This window comes from Heterodontus francisci, chromosome 17 (assembly GCF_036365525.1).
Source record: "Heterodontus francisci isolate sHetFra1 chromosome 17, sHetFra1.hap1, whole genome shotgun sequence".
NCBI classification, from domain to species: Eukaryota; Metazoa; Chordata; class Chondrichthyes; order Heterodontiformes; family Heterodontidae; genus Heterodontus; species Heterodontus francisci.
In genome coordinates this window covers 90771154-90794863 of record NC_090387.1, presented here as the reverse complement: position 1 = coordinate 90794863, position 23710 = coordinate 90771154, and the positions used below count along the sequence as shown (strand labels likewise).

At 42.0% G+C, this 23710-nt stretch overlaps 1 long non-coding RNA gene across 1 annotated transcript; it reads right to left on the bottom strand.

The window, feature by feature from the left end:
- Window positions 1-7451: 7451 nt before the first annotated feature.
- Window positions 7452-22509, bottom strand: LOC137379268 (uncharacterized). The gene is made up of 3 exons (XR_010976783.1): window positions 22420-22509; window positions 19695-19752; window positions 7452-7772 (listed from the first exon to the last, which is right to left on the bottom strand). It is a non-coding gene; the product is annotated as an uncharacterized lncRNA (long non-coding RNA).
- Window positions 22510-23710: the final 1201 nt, after the last annotated feature.

Here is a 23710-nt window from a genome sequence, read left to right as displayed (position 1 = left end):
AATTACAGAGCCAATTTTTGTGTCATCTGCAAATTTCCCAATCTTGCCTCCCACATTTAAGTCTAAATCATTAATATATACCACAAACAGCAAGGGACCCAACACTGAGCCCTGCAGAATGCCACTGGAAACCGCCTTCCATTCATAAAAACATCAACCATTACCTTTTGCTTCCTGTCACTGAGCAAATTTTGGATCCACGTGCCACATTCCCCTTTATCCCATGGGCTTTCATTTTTCTGACCAGTCTGCCATGTGGAACCTTGTCAAATGCCTTACTAAAATCCATGCAGACCACATCCACTTCACTACCCTCATCAATCCTTCTTGTTATTTCCACAAAAAATTCAATTACGTTAGTAAGATATGGTCTTCCCGTAACAAATCCTTGTTGACTATCCTGGTTTAATCCGTGCCTTTCTAGGTGACAGTTTATCGTCTCTCAGAATTGATTCTAATAATTTACCCACCACCGAGGTCAGATTGACCGGCCTATAATTATTTAGCCTATCCCCCGCACTCTTTTTAAACAATGGCACAACATTCGCACACTCTCAGTCCTCTGGTACCTCGCCTGTATCTAGTAAGGATTTGAAGATAATCCTCAGAGCATCCGTTATTTCGTCCCTGGCTTCCTTTAACAACCTGGGATGCAATGCATCTGGTGTGTTTAAAATTGAGGCAATTTAATAGAGTAGATAGGGAGAAACTGTTTCCATTGGCAGGAGGGACAGTAACCAGAAGGCACAGATTTAAGATAATTAGTGAAGAAAGCTAACGGGGTGATGAGAATTTATTTTATTGGAAGTGTTGCAAACAAGGGGAGTGGAAATGGATTCAAATATAATTCAGTTCGTACTTGAAAATAAAATATTTGCAAGGCTATTGGGCAACAGTATTGGAGTTGAACTAATTGGTAGCTGCTTCAAAGAGCCGGCAGGGGCACAATGGGCCAAATTGCCTCCTTCTGTCTTTGTGATACCATGATTTACAATTAAAGTGCAATAGGCAGCAGAAAGCCAGCACTATTGATATAAAGGCTATCAACTGAAAGAATATGTGACAAGAGTTTGTCATGTAACATAGCCCACCCAACCAAGAGACATGGAGAAACAATATTCCAATAGTGATCTCCAGTTAAAAAGCCAAGTCTTTCCATTTGGTTTTTGAATTGTTACTGCTTTGCAGATATTGTATACGAACATACGTGTGAAAAATATCTTCTTTCAAAATGAATTTGATGAAAGGTTTTTGAACTTCAAAAACAATTAATACTCTTTCAAGTTATCTCGAATAGTATAAGCCGCTACTTACATTGTTGTAATACAAGGACTGGGAGTGAAGTTTACAGAATCTGGGATCCTCAGCTTTAAAAGAAGCTGACTGGGAAGATACATGACAGAAGTCTGCTCTGAGTAAGTATAATCGTGCGTGAAATCCCCTATTAACTTTGCGTAGTTCACGAACGCCCTCCACAACCAGTTCCCAAATTGACATTTTTTGGGGGAAAAAAGTCGCATTCTTGGTGAAACGACCTGCGTTGGAATTTGTAATTAAGTGATTTTTGAAGAGAAATTCTCAATGGAATAGTATCCAAATTTGATATTGACCTGGGAAACTGGCGGAATTTCCGCAGATTTTCCGCCGACATTCCTCCGAAATTACGCTGAGATATCGAGGGGAAAAAGCAACTTGATCTGGTACCCCATTTTCACGTTGCGGTTATATAATATCGAGGTCATTTCACTTTCTGGCAACAGTTTTAAGACTTTTCTTAAGTGATGAAGAATGGACAAACAAGCTAAAGTGACAGAGCTTCCATGATTGTACAACACAGCTTTATTTCAAAAGTTTACTTTAATATTCAGTGATCCTACCTTCAACACCCAGCCTCATGTTTCAGGGAACTGGTTCTAGAGGTGGAGTGAATCTCACACTGATATTGACTCCAGTCAGCAGCAGTTAACTCGGAACCGCTCCAATGCCTCCAGTTGAACCCTGAAGCTGCTGTAACTGCCGCCAATGTTCAGAACAAATGGCTAATGTTCACAATCCAACAAATGCATTCACATTTATAAAAGTAACCCGGAGATAAAGTTGAAAACCTACCGAATTATTTCTTCAATTAACACTTTTCCAATAATCGGATCGTGCTATCAGCGAATGGTGGCTTTCTGCCCAAATCGATGGGACGGCCTCACTTCCCAAATGTGTTTGTTGCACGAATCAGCCCGACAGATCGGGCCTGCAGTACTCCAGAGAACCTTTTTCTTCAACAAGGGGCCTATCACACTTATTCTGCAGAAGGAATAAGTTCGAAAAAAGCCTGAAGATATGCAATATCCACCCTTTATAACGGGCTGAGAGTCATGGACCTGTTAGCACATGCACAACTTTGCTGAACTCCCATTTATGCGTGCTAAGTACACCCTCCTAGTTCCCATTGCCATTTCTACTCACAGATCTGACTGTGAAAGTGAATTCTCCATTCAGCAATTAGGTCAGCTGACGTCACAGATAACTGGAAGATTACATCAGTCGCCAAATTCTTCATCCATCGCACTCTCATTCGCAGCCTGTAATCTACGGTATTTTCATTGCTCGATATGTTTGTGAATCTGCCACTTTGGGGCATGTGTTTCCTGGGGGTTTTGAAACCAGGTAAACTTTTATTGTTGTGAAATATTTAACTTTCCTGAACAAGAAGTCGCGATTTCAATATTTTGCAGGTTTAATTTGATGTAATTTTATCAGATCATGTGTTCCCACCGAGACGCTCGGGATGGGAAAGGTCTTATTATTTAGGATAATTAAACAAGAAAACACATCCAGCAATTGAAGAATGATAGGTACATTCAATTGCTAAGGTATCTCTGGACTGGACGCGTGATATTATTTGATGGTGTAGGTCAATTTCCCGTTTTCTGAATTGTTTAACCCAAGTGGTTCTTTTTTGATAGTGGACACTTCAGCCAAGCTCACTCCGAGCATTGTAAAAATGAAGGCGCTGAGGGGTGCTAATCTTACCTTGCACTGTCCTTTCCCCTTCCACTTGGACCATTCAAACGTAACTGTTTATTGGTTGAGAAAGGAAAGTGATACACTCCTACAAGACAGCGGAAAGGTGTTTCAAACAAAGAAAGGCGGCGCCTACCTTTACATTCTGAATGTGACAATGCAGGATTCCAGAACTTATAAATGTCTCGCCAAATCTCAGGATCAAATGGTTGGAAAAGGAATTCTGACTGAACCTCTTGTGTACGATAAGTGCCAATGGAACTGGAATCGTGAAGATTCTAGCAGTTGTTGGTATTCAACCGGCATCTAACAAGGAACTTCAACAGTGAAGTACCCTGTCTATATAATAATGCGAAAATACGGCAATGCAAGCAGCTTGAAGGTCAGTCAGGAACACAATATGAGCAAGTTTTAAGAGTTTTACGCCATTAGAACAGGGAAATGTGTTCGGCTCCCATCCAGCGCAGGTTTCAACTATTTATCGCATGTCTTCCACTAAATTAACTCCGACAGTTCCTGCTCACTCTGTAAATACGCTTGGAACGATTCTGTGTTTCCATTGTATTTAGCGACTTTTTAATTATTTTTCTTTAGATGTTATTTAAAGTACAGGAATTCTTGTCCCAGGATGCCTTACCAAGAGGTTCCTCTGTACAAAACACAAAACAGATGTATGGACCATCAAGTGAATAATATTTCGTTCGGGCTTTACAAGAAAAACCTAAGATTTTTGGCTGTGAGCTGTGAATCATTGATCACCTGATACCTTTTCCAGATTTTCACTCTGTTCCCCTGATTTATCGATCCATACTGGGGTTATTGGTAATTATTTTACTAATGATGATCATCCTGAACCACATGAGATCAGGTAAGAGACTTTTAAACACAATGATAATCCTAAACAATCCTTATAACACGCAAGGAAAATGTGACATTTGCTAATCAATTTGAGAGATTACTAATTAAAACCATGCAATACTGGAAAGCCGGAAGCAATGAGAAAATCCGGGAACTGATATCAGGGCCGCAATGTAGTGCTGAATTAACACAGCAGTTAAAATCGGACCACATTCTGTCCCCAGTTCCTCAATCAGACATAGAAGTCTATAACATTGCAGAAGGTCATTTTGCAGATGGATGGATGGCCGGTTCCCCTGCTCTTTCACCATAGCCCTGCATTTGTTCCCTTTTTAAGTATTTAATCAATTCGGTTTAGGAAGCTATTATTAAAAGTGTTTCCACCGCCTTTTCTATCAGCGTTTTCCAGATCATAATTCGCTGTGTAAAACAAAAACCCTCTGATCGTCCTTGTAAGACCACCTCCCTGGTCTAATTGGTTTTAGCCATTACTCTGGGTGTCAATGGCACACAACAACTTGGATCTTGTTCCAGTAGATGTGGTAAACGGTTATTATATCACTAAGTAATAGTACATACTCACGATAATACCGGTTGCCTATCAGTCTTGTGATCCAGAGTTGGTCTCGGTGGTTAATCCGCCGACGAATATTACGTGCACGGCTTCTGGATGGCCGACCACGCCACCCTGAGCATTGCAGCAAAGATGCTCCTGTGGGCTCTTTCTTTTGCTATTGCCCTGTTCCATACAAGATAAAACCTTTTTTTATCTCCTTCAGTTGGTCTGCAATTACCTCACTGCCCTCATGGAAAAACAAGATATATGGCTAAAGGCTTGGGCCTCATGTAGGAATTTCAAGACCCACTGCTTCAGATAACAAAGACAGTTTCTCTGCTTCATTATCTCGAGCACTGTTATCAATTTTCAGCCTGGTTCAGTCAGACATGTGTTTTAGCTCTTAATGAGCGAAGCCTGGATTTCTTCCCAGACGCTAGCACTTTTGTAGTTTAATTAGTTTTGCAGACCTTGCTAATTCTGACAAGGCTCTGTCGTGGCCAGAATTGACCACTCTGCCTTGCTTTTTCAAGCCCAGAATACAGTTCATTAGATACCTTTGGTCTGGGTACTCCGATGCTCCATGTTGCCACCATGAGGCAGACTCCACACAGACTGGACTCCAGCACAACTGGTCTACATTAACTAATACAAAAAAATGGAACAGTTACATGGTTGAAAAGTGATTGTGCATTAAAAGGTAAAATAATACATTGGCTTTCATTCTTGCCAATTATCTTTCAGATGTGCCCTCAGGTTATTGGCCCTCCTGTCAGTCAAAGCAATTTCTCCTTATTTATTGTGCCAGCACTCTTGCTAATTTTGAACACTACAAGTAAATCTCTCCAGAGCCTGTTATGCTCTCAGTGGAACAATCAGCTTTGTTAATTTCTCGACATAACTTATGTTCCGCATCCCTGGAATCACTTGTGTAAACTTCCTCTGCACCTTTTCCAAGGTCTTGGCAGCTTTCCTGAAGTTTCATGTTCAGTATTGTACACAATACTTCTGTTGTGACATAAGCAGCGATTTAAAATGGTTTATGCTGCTGTTGATGAAGCCTAGGATCCTATATTTTTTTAACAGTCTCATTATCTCATGTTCAATCCACCTACTGCCCACCTCCCATCTCGGAGCCTCATATGGAGAACCTTCCTGAGCAAGATCTACCAGCAGACATCCTTTGGCTCAAGGAATGTGAAACACAGGAAATCACTAACAAGTTCCTTGTTACAAACCCCGTTTTCAAATGGCAGGCTTTGAACTATCAGGGCAAAAATGGTCCTTGATAAACAGGTTCATACAAGCCAGAGCTCCTGCGCAGCCATCCTCCACCGCTTGGGCCTCAGTACAAACCCCTTATGTATTTGTGGAGAGACCCAAACAATGCTGCACAATACCGAGGAGTGTCCCCTCTACAGACTAAGCGCCAGACTAATCACCTTAACTAATGAGGAGGCTATTACTTGACGCCAGGAATTCACATTTGCTAAATAAATAAATAACCTTGTTCTTCCACACATGACCCTCACAAATTCGCTGTGCGCCATTTACACCCTAATTCCTCTATTAAATTTCAGCCTGTACTTTATTTTTTGAGTTTCAGTTATTCCGTACGGAACCATTTCCGGTGCCTGGATTCCATCCCAGGGTACACTTCACTTCAGGGTCTCCATTAGTCTCCACATCCTAAAGAGCTATCATTCGTCTCCCGGGGTAGGTTCAGCGGTGGGGCAATGGGCAAAAACCATAAAATGTCATAAATTCAGAAAAGGATAAATTTTGCCTTTTTCAGGGAATTACCTTGCTCGAAGTCAGAATCAGATTGTCAAATACATCTAAGCATGAAATTTTGCAACGGCTCGCTTGATTTCTCACGTACTCATGCTGGAGCAACAAAGAGACCAGGAAAAATGATGGAAACCATGGGTATTTAAAGTGGAACCGCGAGACAGCTCCAGTGGAATGTGAATGGGTCATTTCAATTCGCAATAATAATTGCCATTAACGACTGAATTTAATTCTCAAAGAGTGTGTAGTGTGTAGTTAATTTGACATTATTGACATGATTGATGACTCAGCAAAAATTGTTCTCCCTAAATTCAGTGACAGGGTCCTTTTTTTCCGGGTTTCTCTGGATCTCCCAGAGAAAACGCCACCAAGCTGCCCAGGCGTCGTTTATCCGTTTTCCCTGTGTTCTCCTGTCTCCTGTCAGAGTTGGGACTAGAGATCAGGAGAAATCCCACGGAAATTTAGGACCTTATCCTAAACTTTAAGATCAGTTTATACTGCCCTTAAAGAGAAAGAAAATTTGTTGGGGAGTAAACCAATATGTAGTAGATGCTGAACAGATATCGATTTGTAGTTAGGCGACACAAAGTGCTTGAAAGGTTTGGATAAGGTATCGTAACCAATGAAAAGTATTGAGCAAGCAATCCTCTGCAACAAAAAACAAATAAGCCTTAGGGATTCTACATCAATTTGCTACGATATCTGGCGATGAATGGTGGAATAGATTCCCCAAATTGGAAAGAATGTAAAAGTTATTAAAGTGTCATTTATTAAGACAGAACTAAGTGCTGTCTGAAAGACTATCACAATCGACTTGACAGGAGAACATAATTAACACGTTCAATGAATCGCTGTTTGAGGTGAATGTCCGAAATATATAAACCAGTCAAACGGATTTGTTTTTTGCCGATTGTATGCTGATTAAAGTCAGAGACCTCGCGTATTCCAAAAGTTCAGATGAAAAAGGCACTTCCTCAGTAGTGAAGAGTCACAGTATACAACGCTACTTGTCACCGAGCCTTTAAAACGGTCTTCAAAGGGGAAAGGAAATGAACTCCAATGGGTGTAGGAAAATAGATCTTTCTATACTTAAGGAAAATGATGCCCAGTTCCTGTCCGCCAAATTATGTACATAAACTCGGCTCGTGTTGGTTTGAGTTTAAAATCCTGAAGGATTATTTATTGAGGTGTTTAAAATGATGAAGAAATTCATTAGTGTAGATGCAGACCGACTATTTCATCTGGCGGGGAATCCAGAACAAAAAAGATAAGATTTTAAAATGTGAGCCAAGCCATTCAGGAGTGAAATCAGGAAGTATTTTCTCACACAAAGGACTGAAGTCTGGAATTCACTCTTACGAAAGGCTTTGGTTGATGGGACAATTAAAATTTTCAGGACTGAGATCGACAGATGCTTATTTGTTTCAGGTATCCAGCAAGACAACACATTTTGAAGTGGGGCCGAACTTTGGAAGTGGAAGGAAAGGATCCGGTAAACATAAGGATTATGATATTGTAAACTCTGCGATGCTGATTTGGTACTTTAAGTCTGCAAAAAAAAAGAAAAAGTTATAAAGTTTCGGGTACATACTTTTATCAGACATGTCTGAAATGTTATATCTTTTCCTTTTATTATTGGAAATTGACTTGCCGTGTATTTAGTGTTTCCCCTGTTTCTAAGTGAGATTTGAAGTGTTTGATTTTGTCCCCCTGTTTCATTGTACGAAGGAAATTCTGATTATTTAGAGCAATATTTTGTATTATGGGAGACAAAAACAATTAAAGCATCAGCTTCTAGAAGAAGCTCCAGATGAAAAGGGTGTGTGTTCCGTTCCATAAGATGCTCAAACAGTTAGCTGAATACGTCCTCGTCCCCTTCCCACAGCACCTTCCCCTGCAATCGCAGGAGGTGTAATATCTGCCCATTTACTTCCTCTCTCCTCACTATCCAAGGCCCCAAACACTCCTTTCAGGTGAAGCAGTGATTTACTTGTACTTCTTTCAATTTAGTATACTGTATTCGCTGCTCACAATGTGGACTCCACTACATTGGGGAGACCAAACGTAGATTGGGTGACCGCTTTGTGGAACACCTCTGCTCAGTCTGAAAGCATGACCCCGAGCTTCTGGTTGTTGGCCATTTCAACACCCACCCCCTCCCCCTTCTCATCTCTGTCCTGGGATTGCAGCAGTGTTCCAAAGAACATCAATGCAAGCTTGAGGAACAGCATCTCATTTACCGATTAGGCACGCGACAGCCGACTGGACTGAACACTGAGTTGAATAATTTCAGAGCATGACTTCCCCCCCCCCCCCCCTTTTTTATTTTTAGTTATTTTTCTTTGTTTATTTAATTTGTTTGTTTAGTTTGTTTCTACTGTGCCTACCCACTGTGTTTTTTCACGTATGTGCTTGGGGCCAAGACTGTTCATTTTTCTGTCAGTTAAGACCCTCTCTGAACTAACGGTTTGTCTTTCAGCACACCATTACCATACCGTTTGCCTTTGCTCCATGACCTTCTTGTCAGTTATTCTCTGTGACCTTGTCCTATCAACACCTTCTCTTTTGTTATCTCGTGCCCCACCCCCCACTTTCATTTCTTCAAACCTTTTACATTTCTAATATGAAGGGTCACTGACCTGAAACGTTAACTCTGCTTCTCTCGCCACAGATGCTGCCAGACCTGCTGAGTATTTCCAGCATTTCTTGTTTTTATTTCAGATTTCCAGCATCTGCAGTATTTTGCTTTTATTTTAGCAGAATACTCTGATCCGTTTGTGGCCTCACAACTGTCAGTATGTTGGCCCTCGATGAAAAGCCAGAAATTGCAAACATCCAAGCATTCACTCAGCTACTTGTTCACCTATGACTGCACTGCATTACCAGCAACGCCGCAATCCATGAATGACTAAAAAAAATGGCATCGTCCAGAAGTAACAACTATAGCAAAAAAGGCTAATGTTTATTTTAATGTCAACGATCTTCCCCCGTTTATCTACCCTCATAAGATCAGAGATGTATAATAAATGAATGCGATGCCATTTATTTAATTAAGATATTCTCAGACCCTTGTACTTTGTAGGCTTCATCAATGTAATATTGATGTCCAAACCCTCTCAGTACAATGGCCTATGGAAAACTTTTGGTATTTTTTTATATAATACTATTGTACATGTTGGATTGCTCCATCTGCTCAAATGTCACTTCATTCTGTGAGCTGTGTCTATTTTACTGTTTTAAATATCAACCAATGTTCAGATTTATTTTGAGAAACGAAGGTCTGGTCCAACAAAAAATCAACAGCAATTTTTACAACTTCAAGAACAAATCGGCAACCATTGATTTCCAGTCGTTAACGGACAGAATACGGATGCAAACCCAGGCGAATGCTTCATAATGGCCATTTTTGCAGTTTTTCTTTTATTTACCCTCGTCTTCCCCAGAGTGTATGGGGAGGAATAGTGTAAGGGTATTTGAAAGCTTGGGTTAGTTACAGCCCTGCCTCAGTTTTTTTGCTTGCAGAGTCAAACTTGCCCCGTAATCTCATCATCCAGGATTGTACATTAATATTGAACCAATGTAATAGGATCAATTATACAGAAACGTCGAAGTGAATCTCATTGCTGTACATCCAGATTCTTTCTGCAAATAGAAGTTAAAATTCATGCGTGATTTACAACATGAGCCAGATCTTCCTGTCAGCGGAGAAGCTGTGGCACACGCCGTTGTTCACACAAACAAACACCAACTTACCTGATTGTTATAATCAAAGCAAAATACTGCAGATGAACAGAGAACAAAGAACAGTACAGCACAGGAACAGGCCATTCGGCCCTCCAAGCCTGTGCCGATCTTGATGCCTGTCTAAACTAAAACCTTCTGCACTTCCGGAGTCCGCATCCCTCTATTCCCATCCTTTTCATGTATTTGTCAAGATGCCTCTTAAACGTTGCTATCGTACTAGTATCAGCCCTAAAGAAAAAAAACTCCATAAAAAACTACTGTAAGTTCGGGGCAATCAGCCGAAATTCCTGAATGACAGGTCGCTGCTGCGATGGTAACTGGCCGGGATGGACTATCAGCAAACACTCCGCCGGAGCTCATTGAGGAACAGCGCAAGTGCGATTGCCTGAATTTGCAGTTCTGTGGCGGCCTGCGCTGTTATTGGCTCCACAATGTCCAATAAATTGGAAAGCTCGATAACAAACAATTGAGATATTTAATTTTAACCTCCGTTTTCTAGACAATGGGGCATATTTCGGAGATGGTTACAAGTAACACTATTTAGTCGTTTATTCTGAGTTTCCATGCATTTCCTGTTGAATTTACAGCAAAGCAGCGAGAGAACGGCGGCAAAAATGAATTCTCGGTTGGAAAGTTGCATGAAGTTCACCCTGCATCTATTCTTCAGAATTAGAATGTTTGCTTATGTCATCTAGGAAGATGAATTTCACTAACGTGCAGTCGAGTGATTTTCAATATGTCCTGCAATAGTAAATGTTAAAGTGCCTCTAATTGTTCTTCAAATGTGTACTTTATAGAGATGAAGTACTTGCTCAGGTTAAGTTACTGTAATATAAACTGCGAGTTGGGTGGGGGTGAGGCATAATACTGTTATGGGTAGCCCTTGCTTCTCTGAAGTTCACTGGGATAAATTCTACAGGGGTAGCGAATCGTTCTTGGTGGTTCTGAACTCCCGATCAATATGAATTTGTCCAAATTGTTAGTGCTATTGGGTAGGGCTTAAACTGACTTGTCAGGGGTGCAGGAACCAGGAGGAAATGTCAGAGTGGTATACCAAGGTGCACAGAATATTGTCAGAGATAGTTAGCACGAGAGTAAGGAATAGTAAGTAATTAAGTGGGGTCAGAGTGAGGGAGAAAGCAATAAAGTCTTCTTCTTCTTTGGCCCCCTTGTCTCGAGAGACAATGGATAATCGCCTGGCAATAAAGTCTAAACCAGAGTTAATGTGCATGTATGTGAATACACAGAGTGTGGTTAATACATCCAGTGAGGTACAGGCGTGGATTGCCATGGGGAAATATGATGTTGTGGCTGTATCAGAGACCTGGCTCAAACAAGGGCAAGACTGGGTGTTAATTATTCCTGGATACAAGGTGTTCGGGAAATATAGGAAAGAGAAAAAAGAGGGAGGGGCGGCAGTTTTGATTAAGGAGAGCATTGCAGTGCTGGATAAAAAGGATGTCACACAGGGGTTGAGGGCAGAATCAAGTTGGCTGGAGCTCAGGGGGAAAACAAAGGTGCAGTTACATTGCTCAGTGTTGTCAATAACAACCAGCTAGCGGGAAGGATGTGGAGCCACAAATTTGCAAGGAGATAACAGAGAGATGCAAAAATTATAAGGTAGTTATAATGGGGTACTTTAATTATACAAAAATAGACTGGGATAGTAGTAGTGTAAAGGGCAGAGAGGGCCAAGATTCCGAGAGTGTGTTCAGGAAAATTTTCTACAGTGGCATTTGTCCAGTTCAATTAGAAAGGACGGACTACTAGACCTGGTTGTTGTGAATGAGATTGGCCAAGTGGATCAAGGAGAACATTTAGGAACCAGTGATCGCTATGTCATAAGGTTTCGGTTGGTTATGGAAAAGGACAAATAACAATCCAGAGTAAGAATAATTAACTGGGGGAAAGCAAACTTCAATGGGTTATGAATGAATCTGGACTGGACAAGTTGAAATTAAAGGTTAGCAGTAAAAATGGTGCTTGAACAATGGGTTACCTTCAAAGAAGAGATAGTTCGGGTATATTCCCATGAAAGGTAAATGCAGGACAAACAAATCCAGAGTTCCCTGGATGATGAAAGAGATAAATATTAAAATAGAGAAGAATATAATTTCTTATGAAAGATGTCTTGTGGATAATACACTGCAGAACGAAGATGAATATAGAAGGTTCAGAGGTGAAGCTTTTTTTTATTCATTCATGGGATGTGGGCGTCGCTGGCTAGGCATTTATTGCCCATCCCTTATTGCCCTTGAGAAGGTGGTGGTGAGCTGCCTTCTTGAACCTCTGCAGTCCATGTGGACTAGGTACACCCACCGTGCTGTTAGGAAGGGAGTACCAGGATTTTGACCCACTGACAGTGACAGAACGGCGATATAGTTTCAAGTCAGGATGGTGCGTGACTTGGAGGGGAGCTTGCAGGTGGTGGTGTTCCCATGCATTTGCTGCCCTTGTTCTTCTAGTTGGTAGAGGCCACGGGTCAGGAAGGTGCTGTCTAAGGAGTCTTGGTGCGTGGCTGCAGTGCATCTTGTAGATGGTACACACTGCTGCCACTGTGCGTCAGTGGTGGAGGGAATGAATCCTTGTAGATGGGGTTCCAATCAAGCGGGCTGCTTTGTCCTGGATGGTTGCGAGCTTCTTGAGTGTTGTTGGGGCTGCAGCCAACCAAGCAAGTGGAAAGTATTCCATCATACTCCTGACCTCTGCCTTGCAGATGGTGGACCGGCTTTGGGAAGTGAAGAGTTGAGTTACTCACCACAGCATTCCTAGCCTCTGACCTGCTCTTATAGTCACGATATTTATATGGCTACTCCAGTTCAGCTTCTGATCAATGGTAACCCCTAGGATATTGATAGTGGGGGATTCAGCAATGGTAGTGCCATTGAATGTCAAGGGGAGATGGTTAGATTCTCTTTTTGGAGATGGTCATTGCCTGGCACTTGTGTGGCATGAATGTTAGTTGTTACTTATCAGCCTAAGCCTGTATATTGTCCAGGTCTTGCTGCATTTCTACACGGACTGCTTCAGTATCTGAGGAGTCGGGAATGGTGCTGAACATTGTGCAATCATCAGCGAACATCATCCCTTCTGACCTTATGATTGAAGGAAGGTCATTGATGACACAGCTGAAGATGGTTGGGCCTAGGACACTAACCTGAGGAACTCCTGCAGTTATGCCCTGGAGCTCAGATGACTGACCTCCAACAACCACAACTATCTTCCTTTGTGTAAGGTATGACTCCAACCAGCAGACAGTTTTCCTCCCGATTTCCACTGACTTCAGTTTGTTCTAGTGCTCCTTGATGCCAGACTCGGTCAAATGCTGCCTTGATGTCAAGGGCAGTCACTCTCACCGCACCTCTTGAGTTCTGCTCTTTTACCAATTATGAACCAAGGCTGTAATAAGGTCAGGCGCTGAGTGGCCTTGGCAGCACCAAAACTGAGCGTCACTAAGCAGGTTATTACTAAGCAAGTGTTGCTTGATAGCACTGTTGATAACACCTTCCATCAATTTACTGATAATTGAAAGTAGACTGACGGGGCAGTAATTGGTTGGGTTGAACTTGTACTGCTTTTTGTGTACAGGACATCCTTGGGCAATTTTCCACATTGCTGGGTAGATGCTAGTGTTGTAGCTGTGCTGGAACAGCTTGGCGAGGGGTACAGCAAGCTCTGGGGCACAGGTCTTCAGTACTATTATCGGAATATTGTCAGGTCCCATAGCCTTTGCAGTATCCAGTGCCTTCAGTCATTTTTTGATATCATGTGGAGTGAATCGAATTGGCTGAAGTGAGGCCGAGATGGATCATCAACTCGGTACTTCTGGCTAAAGATTGTTGCAAATGCTTCTGTCTTATCTTTATCACTGATGTGCTGGGCTACCACATCATTGAGGATGGGGATATTTGTGGAGCCACCTCTTCCAGTTAGGTGTTTAATTGTCCACCACCATTCACGGCTGGATGTGGCAGGACTGCAGAGCTTAGATCTGATCCATTGGTTCTGGGATCGCTTATATCTGTCTATTGCATGCTGCATACGCACTTTGGCACGCAAGTAGTCCTATATTGTAGCTTCACCTCATTTTGAGGCATGCCTGGTGCTGCTCCTGGCATGCCCTCCTGCACTCTTCATTGAACCAGGGTTGGTCGCCAGGCTTGATGGTAATGGTAGAGTGGGGGATATGCCGGGCCATGAGGTTATAGATTGTGGTTGAGTACAATTCTGCTGTGAAGTGAAAAGCAAATAAGAGAGAGTATGAAACGAGACTGGTGGCTAACATAAAAGGGAATCCCAAAGTCTTCTACAGCTGAATAAATAGTAAAAGGGTTGGAAAAGGAGGAGTGGGGCCGATTATGGACCAGAAAGGGGATTTACGCATGGAGACAGGAGGCATAGCTGAGGTAGTAAATGAATACTTTGCATCGTTCTTTACCAAGGAAGAAGATGCTATCCAGGTCACGGTGAAAGAGGATGTAATTAATATATTTAAAGGATTTAAAATTGATATGGAGGAGGTATTGGATAGACTGTACTTAAAGTTGATAAAGCACCAGGACTGGATGAGATGCAGCCAACAATGCTGAACGAATTGAGAGTGGAAATTACAGAGACACTAGCCATAATTTTCCAGTCTTCTTTAAACTCAAGGGTGGTGCCAGAGGAATGGAGAATTCCAAATATTACACCCTTATTCAAATAGGGTGTAAAGATAAGCCCAACAACTATAGGCCAGTTTAACTTCGTTGGTGGGGAAACTTCCAGAAACAATAATTTGGGACACCATTAAGAATTACTCAGACAAATGTGGGGTAATTAAGGAGAGCCAGTACGCATTTATGAAAGGAAAATCGCCTTCAACTAATTTTCTGGAGTTTCTTTTGAAGAGGTAACTGAGAGAGTTGATGAGGGTAATGTTGTTGCTGTAGTGTACATGGACTTCCAAAAGGCATTTGATACAATGTCACAGAACAGATTTGTGAACATGTTTTAGCTCATGGAATAAAAGGAATGGTAGCAACATGGATACAAAATTGGTTGAGTGATAGGAACTACAGAGTGTTGGTTAATGGATTTATTTGGACTGGAGGAAGTTTTGTAGTGGAGTTCCCTAGGGGTCAATATTGGACCTTTTTCTTCCTGATATATAATAATGCCCTAGAACTTGGTGTGCAGGGCACAATTTCAAAATTTGCAGATGATACGAAAGTTGGAAGCATTGTGAGCTGTGAGGATGATAGTGTAGAACTTCAAAAGGACATAGACAGGTTGGTGGAATGGTCGGACGAGTGGCTGGTGAAGTTTAATGTGGAGGAATGTGAAGTGATTATTTTGGTAGGAAGAACACGGAGAGACAATACAAAATTAAGGATACAACTCTAAAGGGGGTGCAGGAGCAGAGGGACCTGGGTGGAGATGTGCATAAGTCATTGAAGGTGGCAGGACAGGATGAGAGTTAATAAAGCATGAAGTATTATGGGATTTATTAATAGGGGCACAGAGTAAAAAGCAAGGAGGTTATGGTAAAAATGTATAAAATATAGGTCTGGCCTCAACTGGATTATTGTGTCAAGTCTTGGTGCCACACATGAGGAAAGATGTGAAGGCATGACAGAGAGTGCAGAAAAGATTCACAAGAATGATTCCAGGGATGAGGAATTTCACTTCATCTATGAAGATGGATTGGAGAAGTTGTGATTGTTTTCCTTGGAGAAGAGAAGGCTGAGATGAGATTTGATAGAGGCAATCAAAATCACGAGGCGTTTTGACAGAGTGGATATGGACAAAGCTTTTGCTATTCGTGAAAGGATCAAGAACGAGAGGGAAAAGGTTTAAGGTAATTGGCAAAAAACAAAGCAATGGCGATATGTGGAAAACCTTTTTTCACTCAGCGAGTGGTTAACGTCTGCAATTCACTGCCAGAGAGGGTGGTGGAGGGATTTCAGTAAGGCGTTTGATAAGGTTCCCCACGGTAAGCTTTTGCAGAAAATACGGAAGTATGGGATTGAAGGTGATTTAGTGCTTTGGATCAGAAATTGGCTAGCTGAAAGAAGACAGAGGGTGGTGGTTGATGGCAAATGTTCATCCTGGAGTTTAGTTACTAGTGGTGTACCGCAAGGATCTGTTTTGGGGCCACTGCTGTTTGTCATTTTTATAAATGGCCTGGATGAGGGTGTAGAAGGGTGGGTTAGTAAATTTGCGGATGACACGAAGGTCGGTGGAGTTGTGGATAGTGCCGAAGGATGTTTTAGGTTACAGAGGGACATAGATAGGCTGCAGAGCTGGGCTGAGAGATGGCAAATGGAGTTTAATGCGGAAAAGTGTGAGGTGATTCACTTTGGAAGGAGTAACAGGAATGCAGAGTACTGGGCTAATGGGAAGATTCTTGGTAGTGTAGATGAGCAGAGAGATCTTGGTGTCCAGGTACATAAATCCCTGAAAGTTGCTACCCAGGTTAATAGGGCTGTTAAGAAGGCATATGGTGTGTTAGCTTTTATGAGTAGGGGGATCGAGTTTCGGAGCCACGAGGTCATGCTGCAGCTGTACAAAACTCTGGTGCGGCCGCACCTGGAGTATTGCGTGCAGTTCTGGTCACCGCATTATAGGAAGGATGTGGAAGCTTTGGAAAGGGTGCAGAGGAGATTTACTAGGATGTTGCCTGGTATGGAGGGAAGGTCTTACGAGGAAAGGCTGAGGGACTTGAGGTTGTTTTCCTTAGAGAGAAGGAGGAGGAGAGGTGACTTAATAGAGACATATAAGATAATCAGAGGGTTAGATAGGGTGGATAGTGAGAGTCTTTTTCCTCGGATGGTGATGGCAAACACGAGGGGACATAGCTTTAAGTTGAGGGGTGATAGATATAGGACAGATGTTAGAGGTAATTTCTTTACTCAGAGAGTAGTAGGGACGTGGAACGCCCTGCCTGCAACAGTAGTAGACTCGCCAACTTTAAGGGCATTTAAGTGGTCATTGGATAGACATATGGATGAAAATGGAATAGTGTAGGTCAGATGGTTTCACAGGTCGGCGCAACATCGAGGGCCGAAGGGCCTGTACTGTGCTGTAATGTTCTATGTTCTATGTTTTATAGTTATCTGAAAAGGAAGAATGTGCAGGGTTTGTGGATAAGGTGGGTAAATGGGACTAAATGAAAAGCTCATTCAGAGAGTGGGTGCAGACAGGATGGGCTGAATGGCCTCCTTCTATGCTGTAATAATTCTGTGATTCTGTGATATCCAAACTTTACTTTAATTTGAGTCATTTACTCCAGACGAGAGGGAAAACGCCAATGGAAAGTCACTTCCTTTGTCTTTTGATAATTTAGATTATTTGAGTATTGCTTTCAAAGTAGAAAAACAGTAGAAGCAACAGTCACGAGCAATCCAGTAACTGGACACATGACATTGCTAAAGTTATAGTTGCACAAAATATCCAGGATGTGGTAAAAGCTCACAGTGGATATATTGGGCAACATCCGTGCTACATATGTTTTGGCTTCCGCAAGCTTGCAGAGCACAATGGAATTAATAGAAGTAGGGTTGTTAGTGGCTAATTTTAATTTGTGGCAGGAAATCTTGGTCATGTATCTGCCAAATAGTTAAGTTATTTCTTGCCCTGGTGACTTTCTTTGCATGTTCCCTTGTTTCTACATTTCTCTCGAGTTTTGTGTACACAGCGTTCGGAGTCTTCACTATGACCTTCCATAAAAATGAAAAAAAAAAATGTTGAAAGCACTCTGGCAACATCTATGGAGAGAGAAACAGAGTTTCCCATCAGAACTGGGAAAAAAATAGACATGTAATAGGTTTTGAACAAGGGAAATGGGGAGGGGGGAGGGGGGAAGATGCATAAAGGTGTGGGTCTGTGATAGGATGGAAGGCAGGAGCGATTAAATGACTGAAGGTTTCACAGTGGAAGACCAAAGAGAACAGTAATGGAACAAGTACAGGAAAAAAGGTGAATTTCAAGGGGATGTGAATGGCAGGATCCTGAAAACCTGCCAACTGAATGCAAAAAAATCTCCTTTTTTGCTCTGGCATATGGTCCCTTTGATATTATTCCCTCTCACATCTAGGGTGTCTACATTTTAATATTATTCGTCAACGATATCTACTGTCCTCAATGTTATTTCAAACAAGATGGAATATCGCATTTGAGAACGTACATACCATCGGGAGTAGGCCATGCAGCAACTCAAGCCTGCTCATCTTTCAATTTGATTGTGGCTTTTCTGTACCCAAACTCAAGTGACGAACCTTTTTTCCCACATGGTTGCCAAATAAAAATGTATTGATCTCACTCCTCAACATTTCAAGACACCCAGACTGCAGAGTATTTTTGAAGAGCAGAGTTCAAAATTATTTTTGTAGCTGCTGTTTTTATTGTTAAAAAGAGGTGTTTCATTGTTTCACTCTTACGTGCCCTAGCTCGTATATTAACATTATTTCCCGTCGTTTTGGATTCTGCAAAACGAGCGAGCGTTTTCTCTGTGTCAGCCCTATTGAATACTTCAGCAATTTAATGATGTTTATGAATCTCACGCTGTAAGATTCTGAACACAAGGAGATACAGAGCGGTTTATACAACCCCTCCTCAGAATGGAACTTTTGATCACCTTATCATGTTGGTGAACAAGCTGCACATCCCCAAGTCCAAAATATACTTACTGAAGCATGATGCCTAAAACTGACTGCAGGAATTTAGGTGAATCCTGACCAAGTATCTTTCAGATGAGACAGTAAACCAAGACCCCACCTGCTCTTTAAGATGCCAGAAAATATGTTGTGGCAGTGTTTTGAGGAAAAAAAGAGTTGCATTTATTTAGCCCATTTCACGACCACTGAACGTCCCAAAGTGGGTTTCAGGCAATGAAGTACCTTTTCAGTGTAGTCACTGTTGTAATGTAGAAAATACGACAGCTCATTTATTCACAGCAAGTTCCCAGAAACAGCAATGTGGTAATGAATAGAAAGTCTGGTTTTATGATGTTGATTGAGCAATAAAGATTGACTGGGACCCCAGGTATAACTCCCCTGCTTTTCTTCAAAATAGTGCCATGGGATCTTTATGACCATTTGCGATGGATGGCAGGGCCCCGGTTTAACATCTCATCCAAATTATAGTACCTCTGACAGTGCAGCACTCCCTCAGTACCCGAGACCTGCAGTTGTACTTTAATCCACAATTTTCTGACTCAAAGGCAAGAACGCTACCGACTGAGGCACAATAGTAGGAATGTTATCCCTGGCAAATATTTAGCCCTCAAACAACATTCCTGAAAACAGATCATTTGGTCATTATCACATTGCTTTTGTGCGACCTTACTGTGTGCAGATTGCCTGCCGTGTTTCCGATATTACAACAGTGACTACGCTGCAAAAATGCTCCATTGGAGTACTTTGAGACCCCTGAGATCGTGCAAGTCATTTACAAGTGCAAATATTTCTTTATATTTTCGATACAACTGAAGCATCTTTCACTCACTTTTTAAATTCAGCCTGCTTCAGACAAAGGTTAACAATCTGTTAGTCATTTCAATTACATTTTGTACATGTACACTAGTTTTCAGTGATTTTTATACATTGTCACTCAACCCCTTGGCCACTCGACATCTTTCTGGTCTTCCACCAAGAAAAAATATGTTCAATTTGCTTTCCATAGTTCTAATGTGAATGATCCCACACCTCCTCCCTTCACACTCTGCCACTGTTTTTGAATCACTTACCTGGTTATAACTTCCTGTTCCAGTTCATATGACTTTTTGGCTCATTATCTGGCATCAACTGTAAATATAAATATACAATGATCTATTACTCTGTGGAAATCATCTATACATATGGGGAAAATCAGAAACAGCTGCCTGATCCATAGGGGTCACATTCCACCAATCAGCGAACTTCCTATGTACAGGTTGGAAAAGACATGGCTGGTTTCCACTGGTCACTTCACAACTGACCGCAGATAGTGTTTTTCATTAAATTACTGTTGATTCAGCCCCTGTGTTTTGTTGGCCAAATAAGTACAGTGACAGATTTTCTCGTGAGTTTAAAACAGAACGGCAAAAAATGCTGTCCTAGCCAGTAATGCCCACATCCCATGAATGAATCAAAAATGACTAAACAATAATCATCTGAAGTGTTTGCAACATCACCCATGCATGCATACACACTCTCATGCACACTCAAGAAAATATATATAGAAGGTAAACTGTAAAAGATGTTAAGAGCTCAAGCTATAAAAGTGTTGTTTTCAGGAAAAACCTGTGGGATCCTCTGAAGGTATGTTTTAAAGCTGCAGGGCTGTTAGCTGGTTGTCTTGCCCTTGCTGGGTTGCTGAAGTGTCCTTCCAGTCAACATTTCAGTCTGAAGACAGTGCTGGAATATCTTGGATCAATTTTCACAGGTGGAGGTAATGTTCAAAAGCCACTCTCTTATTTCTCTCCTGCAGTTGGTGTCCAACTTGTCTCAGCAGGGTTCAACTGCCTTAGCTGTAATTGAACTCTCTCTCACACACACAGCCTGTGCTGGAATTAAAGAGGACTTTCGATATTATCTCTGTGGCTGGAGATCTTAGACTGATGACTAATTGTCTTGATGGTTAATGACTCTCTTTGTTCTTCCAAAAGGTAACATTTAAAAGTAAATTCATAAAGTGTTACTTTTACCCATCTGACTTTAGGCTTTCAGTTCCTGACAGGCTATACAATGGCTTCTGATCTCAACCCATTTTGATAAGATGAGGGATGTTCACACCTTATTTTAGTGATTATAGCTGGAGATGAAGCATCTGCTAACGCCGTTGTTTTTGCTCACATTGTGGATAGGCAACACTCGTGTGAAGAGCTGTTTAATGACAATGCAGATGGAGTAATGAGTTTCAGTATAAGCAGACAGGGGTGTGTATTTCAGTGCAAGAGAAGGTTTTGTGTCATGTGACTTTGTCCTCCATCTTGTTGAAGGCAAGTGTGCCAGTCTTTTTAAATTGTTCCTTTTTATATAACTCTTCAGTTTATTTTTGTATTTTCATAATGCATGTCCTATGAGCATGACACCTCCCCCAAAAAGGGGAAAAATGAATTGTCTTAGATTTCCTTTTTTGTTGTTGTTTGTTCCTTGTGGTTTAGAAAGAAAGGAAGACGATATCGGGTGACACCATCACACACATTCATTTCCGGAGGCTTGCAGCCACGATTCTGGTGCAGGCTTTTGTTGATACTGTGTTTTCACATTCTGGACAGTGCATCGGTTAGGATGTTTTCAGACCAAATGGCATTATTTTGCACTGAAATAAGCCATTGTGGTTGACAAAGGCTGAGATTTCCTTTGCCCGTAGATCATTGGAACTTGCCAGTAACCTTTTAATAAGTCTATTTTTTCTGATGTAGGTGGAATTTTCTACTTGGTCTATACAGTCTTCAATAAGGGAGATTGGATATGAATCAGTTATTCAATTGTATTGATGTGGTAATCAATGCAGAGTCTGGCTGAACAATCAGGTTTGGGAACAGTACTGTTGGAGAGCTCCAGCTACTTTGCCTAAGTTCAATTAAATCATTTTCCAGCAGGTAACTGGACTTCCTTGCAGACCTGAGTTAGCTTCTCGGGGTTCAAACTATAGGGGTTCTGTTTTATTTTTGGGCTCTCTCCAACATCCACATTTTGTATTATTCAGGGGGTGCAACATGGCTTGTCCCCACAGACTTCCTTGAACTCTTTTAGTCCTGTCTTTGCTGTTCAGAGAGATGGTCCAGCATTGTATCTAATCTCCTCAGAATTTCAGTGTTTTCCAATTTGGCATCAGGGGGGGTTCAATTTGAGAATTTTTCGGGTCTTCTTCCTCACCCAGTTCATCCTCATTACTGCTCTGCTCCTCTACTGCTTTTACTGCCTGTTAACATTGCACAGTCTTTGTTTGTTACTCCTATTAATTAAGTGGTTTACATCATTCACCTTTTTTCCTACACTATATGGGCCATTGAACCTGGATTTTAGACGTTGGCCCTGAAAGGGTAACAGCACCAGAACTTGGTCTCCTGGTTTACACTCATGGATTGCAGCTTTCTTATCTGCCTGCCTTTTCATTCTATCCTGAGAGGTTTTGAGGTGTTCCTTTGCTATTGCACAGGCTTGGAAAAGGCGTTCCCAGAAGGTGGACGCATAATTTAGTAACAAAGTTTCCTCCCTTTAATGGAGGAACTTTTCTTCAATTAATTATTGGAGGCTGTTCACCTCAGTCTGTAATTTATAGGGTCCTCGACACTGGGAACGGAAGTGGTGGTGAGGGGGGGAGGGTGTCGGGGGTACATGAAGATTGCTTTGGAGGGGGCCCGCCTCTGACCCTGATGCCGGCAGGGCCGGGCCCACTCTCAACAGAGATGGAGAGGCCTCGTGACAGCCCCGTCCCACTCGGCAACGGGACTACAATTTCAAAACGTAAATAAATTAACCTACCTGAATTAATAAATGTCCTTTTGCCCCCTGATTTGCCGCACCGATCTTCATTCAGGCCACCGTTCGCGGAATGGAGGCGCGACTCCTGTGGGTAGGGGTGAGAAGCAAGGTCAAATGTCAAAATGTGAAACTGTCACTGTATTAATGAATCTATTTCAAACTGACATGTCTTATTTAAAGGATTATTATTAATACACACTGAGGTACAATATAGCCGAATTCAGATGCTGATGCACGAGTTGAATTGCCAGGAAAGAAGAGAGCGGTGCATTAGCAGCATGTTTGCTTCCCAGCTCAGAGAAACTCATTGAATAGAAATGGGAGTTCGAGTAGAGAGTTCCAGTCTCACCATTCTAAACTTGGGAACATTAATACTGCCATTTCAGAATTTCCTGAGTAGATCAATGTAACCCTTTTATGCATTTGGCAAAACTGTCCCTGATGATTGTAAGCAATGTAATTGGAAGCATAAGATTACAAAGTATGGGCACAGAATTTGCAGTTGTAATGATGGTGAAATGGTCAGCATTCATCTTTATTACTGTGTAAAGCAAACAACATGCAGAGCTGCATTTTAAGAGCTGCATAGCCGTAGCGCCTGCACCCCATGGTGTGGAGGAGGTGGGCGAGCCGTGGCTTGCAATGGTGTCTGGCACCAACGCGCAGGCACCAGCGTCATTTTTAAAAGGCTTCCAACCCTCAATGGAGATTTCAAAATTAAAGGGCCAGGCCCGTTCAATGACCAAGGAAAAAAGACTAAAATTACCGTTACATTCATTTTCACACCCCCACAATGGCATTTCAAAACATTCCTGCCCTTCCCCCGCTGAATTTGTTTATTAAGAATTTGACATTACCCCCACAAAAGTTTGGCATATTTTCTCTTTATCCCTTCCCATCACCCACCAATCAATCCACAGGGATGTCACCACACTCCCCCCATCACCCGCACAGAGAAACAATCCTCCTCCCCCTCCCCACAGGTGTCGTGCCTCATTTTCCCTCATAGGGATTTAAAGGCACGGCATTTTCCGCTGCCCGAATGAAGATCAGTGTGGCGATCAAATTGGTGATGGGACCCTCAGTAAATCAGGTATGTAAATTAGTTTACATATTGAAATGGGGGACCCATTGCTGAGTGGCGGGGTGACCGACATGAGGCCTCACTGCCGTCACTGAGATCGGCATGGGGCCTGTTGCTCTCGGAGTAGGTGGCGGGCCTCCTCCACAAACGTTCCCGACAGCGGAGGGGCTTTAAAATCCAGCTCTCATAGTCGTCATTTGCAAATTT